The following is a 9,552-nucleotide window of genomic DNA, read 5'->3' on the forward strand; positions in this document are numbered from 1 at the left end:
AATGCCAATTAGGTTATAATAACAAATATCAACATATTGACTGTACTTTGCATTGTTCCAAATGTGAAAGTAGTCATTTAGAGGAAAATACTAACTCTGTCCCGCGAAAATGTGGAGAATGTAACCGTACGTTTTTGTCTGGAAAATGTTTCCAGAACCATAAATCCAGTGTGTGTGAATCCATTCACCAGTGCACAATCTGTTGTAAAGTAGTGAATATGAGAAAGCGTAAAACTCCTCACAAATGTGAAGAATTCTTTTGCAAAAGCTGTAGTGCTTTTGTCGACCCTACCCACAAATGTTATATTCTCCCGGTCAATGTAGATCCAATCAGTAAATTTCTGTATATTTTTTATGATTTTGAATGAATGTTGGTTGACGGGGAAGATGCACAGAAACACGAAGTGAATCTGGCTGTTGCCAAGCAGGCTTGTCACGCCTGTAAAGACTGAAGCAGATTTCTGTGAAAAGTGTGGCCCTCGTATGCATATTTTCCCCAATATTGCAGAATTTATGCATTATATTCAAACACCCAGGGAAGGATTTGAGAAAATTGTGTGCATTGCACAATGCGGGACGTTACGATTCTCATTTTGTACTGAACTATTTGATCACTAAAGAAAATATTATGCCTTCAGTAATTATGAGAGGGCGTAATATTATTGAAATGAGCGTTAGCAAGAAAATCATTTTCCGTGATTCCTTAAATTTCATGTTAATGAAATTAAAAGACTTGCCTACAAGTCTGGGTCTCGGAGATGAACTGCGTAAAGGCGACTTTCCCTATCTTTTCTCTACGCCTGAGAACCAACATTACGTGGGGCCCTACCCTGATATTTATTTTTATGATGTGGACGCCAAGTCCACTAAAGAACGGGAGGAAATTCGCAAGTGGCATGAGGAAACTGTTCAGGCTGGTAAAATATTTGATTTCCAACAAGAGTTGCGACAGTATTGTATTAGTGATGTTGAAATCCTTGCAGCTGCGTGTATTAAATTTTCAAATATAATAGAACAATTATCGGGAATTCAATGCTTTCTGAGATGTGCCACACTTGCATCTTTAGCCTCATTGATATTCAGGGCTAAATTTCTAAAAGAAAACACACTTATCAAGATACCACCGATGGGATTCCGGGAGCAGGATACTTATTCTCTAATTTCGTTGAAATGGTTGAAATGGGTAGAATATTCCAATAATATTACATTGAGGCATGCTGGCAATCTCGGGGAAGCAAAAGTAGGCCGTTATAAGCTGGACGGGCTCCATGAAGAGTCTAAACTGTGTACAGTTTTCTGGGCTGTTATTTTCATGCATGCCCGTTATGTTCCCCTGAAAATAGGAATCAACCCCTTAATGAAACAAGAAACATTAAACCAGAGGTACGAACGCACAGTAGCAAGAAAAGCGTTGCTGGAGCAAATGGGGTACACGGTAATTGAAAAAATGGGAATGTGAGTTCCATAACGAAATCAAAACCAACCTGGAACTACGCAAATTTATTGGTGAGAACTGCTACTCGCTTGACTACCCGCTTATCCCCAAACAAGCCTTCAATGGCGGACGTACAGAACTTTTCAGGGCTCTATACGAACGCCAAGATGGCGAGAATTCTTGCATGAAACTTTTAGATGTTGTTTCCCTGTACCCGGCCATGATGAAACAGCGAAAGATGCCCACGGACAAACCTGTGATTTACACTTCCGAGTTTCCCCCACTGGAAAACATATTCGGGGTAGTAAAGTGCGATGTTCTCCCACCTAGAAATTTATACTTACCTGTGCTTGGCATGGCGCGCAATAGCAAGTTAATGTTTGCTCTTTGCCGTGCATGTGCACAAAGTGAGAATCAGGAAGAGTGCCCACACACCGAAAAACAAAGATACTTCCATTGCACCTGGGTATCAGAAGAACTCAAGTTGGCTGTAGAGAAAGGGTACAAGATACTAAAAATTTATGAAGTTTGGGATTTTCCTTCAGCACAAGAATCAGATAATGTGTTCAGAGAATACGTAGATACTTTCCTTAGACTGAAACAACAGTCCTCAGGATATCCTTCCACTTGCAGTACAGAACATGACAAAGACAAGTATATTCGAGATTATTTCGAACATGAGGGTATTCAGCTTATCAAGGAAGAAATTGGATACAATGCTGGGCTGCGTTACATATCCAACATACTCCTTAATAGCCTCTATGGTAAATTTGGCGAATCGGTATTAAAAACTAAGTCAGTTTTTGTCAATACAGAAAAGAAATTCCATGATATTCTATTCAATCCGCAATTTGAGATTAAAAATGTAGTTCCTATTTCTGAAAAATGCTTGCTACTAAACTTTGTCGACCTGGAAACGGCCAATTCGCTGCTAGTGCTCTCCAATGTCCTTGTCTCAGCATTTATCACTGCTTATGGAAGAATGCATTTATATTCATTCATGGATCAAGTAAAAGAATCTATCCATTATGTGGACACTGGGACAAGCAGGGTGAAACGCTGTTACCTACAGGTTCCTTTCTCGGTGAACTGACCGATGAGATTAAAGAGCCGTATGAAATCTCATGTTTTCTTGGTGGGGGCCCAAAGAATTATGCATATAAAATGGAAAACAAATATAATGCAACCGATGAGAAACATGTATTTAAAGTGCGCGGAATTACCATGAACTACAGGACGCAATTGCAAATTAATTTTGACTATTTCAAGCAACTTGTTAAAGGAGAAATTGAAAAGAGAGGGGTAAAACCCTCGAAAAATTAAACGTAAAGCTAATTTCGAAATAGTCTCGGAGAAGGAACAAAAAACTCACCAGGCAGTTCACACAAAACGCCGAAAATTGGAGTACTATGTATCTTTACCGTACGGGATGTAAACAAAATATAAATGTCATTTTTCAAGAAAATATATTGTAAAAAATAAATACTTACATTTTTTACACACATACGGCACACACTCACACACGCATTTTGATAGAATTCTTTTTTCACTTGCACTGATATTGTTTTTTATATATGTGGATAAATGTTCCGACAGAGGGCTCCCTTCTTGATGCTTTTCTTCGTCTTCTTAGGTAGGGAGGGTGATGGAAATATGTATGCTGTATAAGGTCCTTCTTCCCCCTAAACCCTTGAAGGTCGCAGAATGGGCACTCCTGCTTTATTTCTTCCTGAAAACAAAAAATGTACCATGTAACAACTATTATACTCTGATAGAAGGTTGTGGGTTATCTGACTTCGAAATTTTTAGCTCATGCATAAAGTGGCTCTAGGACCCACCAAGCCTCAATAAAATGGGAAAATAGAGTAGAAAACTTAACCTGCTTCTAAATAACAAAGAAACTCTAAAATAATCTGTTCTGTATATCTTTATTCTTTCTCCTACTATTGAAACTGATTTCACGGGGGTTTTATCGTGACGTATATTTTGATTATAGCAAATATCCCTTCAGTTGAGTGAGTGTTTGCCACAAAGTCGGATCACAATATGAGAGCAGTTATCGATTTTATAGGATTTCGAGATAATCATGCAAATATATATTCCAAAAGAAATAGCTGTTGTGGATCCAGATTCTAATTGTTTGCAATCATGGGTATTTAAACCTCCGTGCGCATGGGATGATCTCGATATCCGAATACAAAATGAAAATTTATGGGAAACTGAAAATGTGCACGGCCTCTCTTGGCAAGCTGGAGAAGTGAATTTTACCAATATGTCCACTATTTTATCCTACTGTACCGAAAATGCCGCAGGCGTTTATTCCTTTGGCGCAGAAAAGTGCCATTTCCTTTCTACCTTACTTCAACGCACTGTGATTAACTTGGAGCAGCTTGGATGCCCTAAATCAGCTCTACTAAGTTTCCCTGCCTATACCTGCTGTGAGAAGAACCACCGCCTGAGAAAAATAGCTTGTGCTCTGAGAAACGCGCACCTGTACGGTCAGTTTCTACACCACTACAGTTTCATTCAGCACGTTGTACCTTCATGTGCCTCAACCCAAGACGAGAACAACTCGTCATCAGACTACAAAGAAGGCAGCATCTCGTCGTCAGACGAGAACTTATATTCATTGAATTCAGCTGCAAAATGGATACCCTAAGCATAGCCATGTCAGTGTTCTATGTGAAAATTTTTGTTGGTCTGGTATAGGCAATACGTTACCGAAAAATATCAAGTTTCAATAAAGACAGAGATTCGGGGCCTGGAATACATTGGACTTGTCCTGTACATTGATTCGAATTGCCACGGAACATGTTTTGACAGTTTTGGTGAAAACCCCAGTGCTTCTGTGACAGAGTTTTTTTAAACTGAACTGTAAGTGTATAACCAGAATAATTATTCCTTGACCAATGTGTAGCAGGACTGATACACAATATCTTTGCGAAAGATTTGAAAAAAATAATAATTTACAAATGTGATTTTCTTGACTTTATCAACAGTGTGGATGCTGTGAGCACCTAATCAATGAGCAGTGCCTCGTAGAAGCTGTGGCCCAGACAATAGTGTTTCACTATCCTCACCCTATTTGTGTGGAATGCGAGCATGGAGAAAAAGAAGAAAGCAATCATAGATGCCTTAATCTTGAGTGCATAAAGAAAGAAAAAATGAAGCAGTTGATCAACAAATACAAAGGACGCGTGTGGGGCCTATTTCAATGCCGTCACAACAGAATAGTAGTGAGAAATAAACCTTTGAAACAAAAATAGACAGTCTGGATATTACTCTTGTTATGCAATTATATACCAAAATGCTATCTGATCTTCAGGTCAGCTTTGCATATACATGCAATGATCTGTGGCAAGGAAACTAATCAAGGACTGAGCAAAAAGGAGTAAGCCAGTAGTGTATATTAAGCGGTTCAAAGTAGTACTTGGTACGAGGGCATTTGTAGCCTCTTTTTTTTATCAATTGAATATCAGTTTTTGACATATTTTGACAATTTTTTGTCGATGTTTTAGCGTTTAGCGATGTTTTAGCAAAATTTCTTTTTTTTCCTACTCGTACTTGGTACGAATGCCACGATCTTACGTGATATAACTTAACCTATTCATTTTTTTCGTGCTAAACTACACGAGAGCCTCTACGTGCTTTTACCTACTTTAGAGTACGACCATAAAGACAGTTCTGCAACCGAAAGTGAGGCTCGAAGTGAGGCTCGGTGAGGCTCGACTTAATGGTTTGCTCTTGTAAGACATAAGCCTTATTTTCTCGCAGTGTTGCCAACACCTTACTCGAAATAAAATCACCAAGGTTTTTTCCTTGGTCTAACCTATGTTATTGAACTGCGTCGTCACGTCCAAACCCGCATGACTTCCGGACACTATTGGTTCTATTCATACTTTTTCTTACGTATAGGTGTACATGATGAATCCCCAAACAGATTTTTCCTAAGTCTTACCGTTTCCAAGATAATCCCACTTCCGGTCGCTATTTTCGATTTCCGAACATAGGTTCTATTCATACTTTTTCTCACGTATAGGTGTACATGATGTATCCCCAAACAGATTTTTCCTAAGTCTTACAGTTTCCAAGATAACCCCACTTCCGGTCGCTATTTTCGATTTCCGAACATATGTTCTATTCATATTTTTTCTCACGTATAGGTGTACATGATGAATCCCCAAACAGATTTTTTCTAAGTCTTACTGTTTCCAAGATAACCCCACTTCCGGTCGCCATTTTGGATTTCCGAGCATATGTTTTATTCATATTTTACTTACATATAGGTGTACATGATGAATCACCAAACAGATTTTTCCTAAGTCTTACCGTTTCCAAGATAACCCCACTTCCGGTCGCCATTTTGGATTTCCGAGCATAGGTTCTATTCATACTTTTTCTCACATATAGGTGTACATGATGAATCACCAAACAGATTTCTCCTAAGTCTTACCGTTTCCAAGATAACCCCACTTCCGGTCGCCATTTTGGATTTCCGATCATAGGTTCTATTGATATTTTACTTACATATAGGCGTACGTGATGAATCCGCAAACAGATTTTTCCTAAGCCTTACCGTTTCCAAGATAATCCCACTTCCGGTCGCCATTTTGGATTTCCGAGCATAGGTTCTATTCATATTTTACTTACATATAGGCGTACGTGATGAATCCGCAAACAGATTTTTCCTAAGTCTTACCGTTTCCAAGATAATCCCACTTCCGGTCGCCATTTTGGATTTCCGAGCATAGGTTCTATTCATATTTTACTTACATATAGGCGTACGTGATGAATCCGCAAACAGATTTCTCCTAAGTCTTACTATTTCCAAGATAAACCCACTTCCGGTCGCTATTTTGGATTTCCGAACATAAGTTCTATTCATACTTTTTCTCACGTATAGGTGTACATGACGAATCCGCAAACAGATTTTTTCTAAGTCTTACCGTTTCCAAGATAACCCCACTTCCGGTCGCTATTTTCGATTTCCGAGTAGATAGTAAATGTGACTCCCACGCCAACTCTGATTTCTTGACCAAACGACCACAAAAAGCTCAAAAACTCACTTTCTCTCCACGTTCCGCGCCTCATTTATTACACTGACGATGTTTCACGGCGCAGAAAAGCAGTGATGAGTGAAAGATGCACTCTCATCCTCTCATCCTTCAAGGATGAATGCACCTTATCGTAATTTTCCAAGTCCCGAGGACCAAAATGTATATATATATCGTGACCTTTGTAAACCTCTCGGGGAAACGATGTGCCACACACGCGCGCGTGCCTCTTATTATTTCCGTATTGTGACGCAAACAAACAAATAATAATAATTGTTTTTTTTTTAGATGGGGGTGTTTTTTGATATATTTTTTCGATAACTCTTACTATTTTCGAGATATTTGCAATTTAAGATTTTTTTAACGCTGGACTTAGAAAATTTTCGGTACATTTTTTTTTTTTGTTCCATGACGACCTATGTTTATTTTGGTATGGGAGGACAGAGGACACCGAGACTCGACCGACACACTAAACCCAACCTCTCTACGCGTACTCTACGTCACTAAAAAAAAGGTTAAAGGTTCCAAATAACAATAGTTAGAGTTTCCCCAATCTAGTAAAGTGGATTGGTTGAAATCTCCAAGGCGTATTTTGCATTTTTTTTTAAAATATGAACACGTTAAAACTAAACTGTCTCGGATTTTTGAGTTTTGTATTTGCTCTGAGAAAATTCTATATAAAATAACATACCTGAAAATTATATTCACAGTAGATTGATTTTTTTTTTGAGTTTTGTAATCACCTCAAGAAATTCTATATAAAATAACATACCTGAAAATTGTATTCACAGTAGATTGAATTCTTGAGTTTTTGTATTCGCACACAAGAAATTCTATATAAATAACATACCTGAAATTCTATTTACAGTAGATTGAATTTTTGAGTTTTGTAATCACTCCAAGAAATTCTATATAAAATAACATACCTGAAAATTGTATCGCTATATACTAGACTTTTTGATTTCTGTGATTTTGGAGAAAGCAATGGCATCCACCACCAGTTTCAATCGTAAAAATGATAAAACTGAATGTGTTACTTGCGAAAAATTAATATCTAAAACTAATATTAGCAAACACAGGGCAAGATGTAGCAAAACAGGTTCGAGAATTAATCGTTCCTTACCTTCTAAGTCTTGTGCTCGATGTGGAAAGATGATTAGCATTACAAATTTAAGTAAACACCTGAAAATTTGCAAACCATCGACCGGACAAGCATCGAAAAGGAAAATCGATAATGCAGATACGGAAGCTTCTACTTCCAAGCAAATTAAATTATCCAATGAACGCAAACCAATTAGATCTGCGTTCAACGACCAACTCCAGGATTTTTCAATTAAGTCAGAACCAGGTCGTGACATTCTAAGTTTCTTGGACGAAACGAAAACATCTGTACTAAATATTTTGAAAGATAAACTTGAAAACAACTCTATAAAAATATACGTTGTTCTGTTTTCCGAATACGAGAAAGTCGATGGCACAACGAGTATTTTTTATCATCGTACAAAAAACCAGACTCTTCATTTGGCGGACGCCGAAAATTTGGACAACTTCTATTATAAAGTTACCAACGAGCTGGTTAAGAAACACGACGATTTCGAGGCTAAAGGGTCGGGATGGTCTCTGTGTGGAAGTCCTCACACGTTAACCGTTTACGTGAACCGATTCTCGCCTCTTCGCGCTTCCAGCTACGTTCCTCTTCCACCGAACATTCAACACAAGAGGGCTGTGTTAAATATACAGAACAGCGATAACAAGTGTTTTCTTTGGTGTGTGTTGGCTGCACTGCATCCTGTTCATTGCAAAAATAATCCAGAACAGGTTTCTAATTACAAGCAATACGAGACCGAGTTTGAAAGTGCAATGTCTGGCATCGAATACCCGGTGACATTGTCGGATATAACAAAGTTCGAAAATCGTGCAGGAAAACGCATCGCTATTAATGTATATTCCTTCACGTCAGATAAATATCTCGTGCATCCCGTCAGGATAAGCGATATCGACGATGACGATGCTTGTGTGATTAATCTTCTTCTAATTTCAAACGAGGATGTCTATCATTACACGCTAATTCGTTCAATGTCTCGATTACTACGAAGCCAAACTACCAAGTATGAACATTGCATCGAAGTTTGTCCGAGATGCCTAACCACGTTCGACGATCAAAAACAACTCAATTATCGAAAATACAGCGGACGTCAAATTGCTATCGATAAACTTGTCGAACATAAAATTTATTGCGGCAACAACAGACCGGCTAGAATGTTGATGCCCGAAACGAACGAAGTGGAAGAATTCAAAATGCACAAGGCGTTGTTGGAACATCCGGCCATCATCGTCGCTGATTTTGAGGCGTTCCTCAAACCACTCTCATACTGCGAACCGGATCCTGAAATTTCCTCCACAACGCCGTACCAGCTTCATCAACCTAATAGTTTCGGCTATGTTGTTGTGCGACGTGATAAAATAAATGAAGCATATATATACCGCGCGCCAAATGTAATCGAACACTTCCTGGAGAAAATGGTGGAGGAGGTTGAGGTAATTGGTAGCGTACTGCTTACATTAAAACCGATGGCACCTTTAACTGAAAATGAACTTCAAAATTACAATTCCACTGAGGTGTGTCCGGTATGTGATCAAAGTTTCACTGACGAGAACAAAAAAATATTCCACCACGATCATTTCAGCGGAAACTACATAGGTGGAATTTGCAACACGTGCAATCTTAAAATCCAGAAACCTAAATTCATCCCCATATTCTTTCACAACGGAAGCGGATATGATTTTCACCACCTGGTGAGACATCTTGGCTACGATCCGAAACGTATAGGTGTCTTGGCCGAGAATGAAGAACGCTACATTAGTCTCAGCAAGCAAGTGTCGATTCCGGGAACGAAAAATACAATCGAGATGCGCTTCCTGGATTCGTATAGATTTCTCTCTGCAAGTCTGGATGCTTTAGCGAAAAAACTCACCGACGATCAATTTAAAATAACTAGAGCTAGTTTTCCCAACGTAGACATAGAACTCGTTAGACGTAAAGGGGTTTATCCTTACGAATAT

This window comes from Lepisma saccharinum, unplaced genomic scaffold (genome assembly GCF_977018435.1).
Source record: "Lepisma saccharinum unplaced genomic scaffold, izLepSacc3.1 HAP1_SCAFFOLD_337, whole genome shotgun sequence".
NCBI lineage: Eukaryota > Metazoa > Arthropoda > Insecta > Zygentoma > Lepismatidae > Lepisma > Lepisma saccharinum.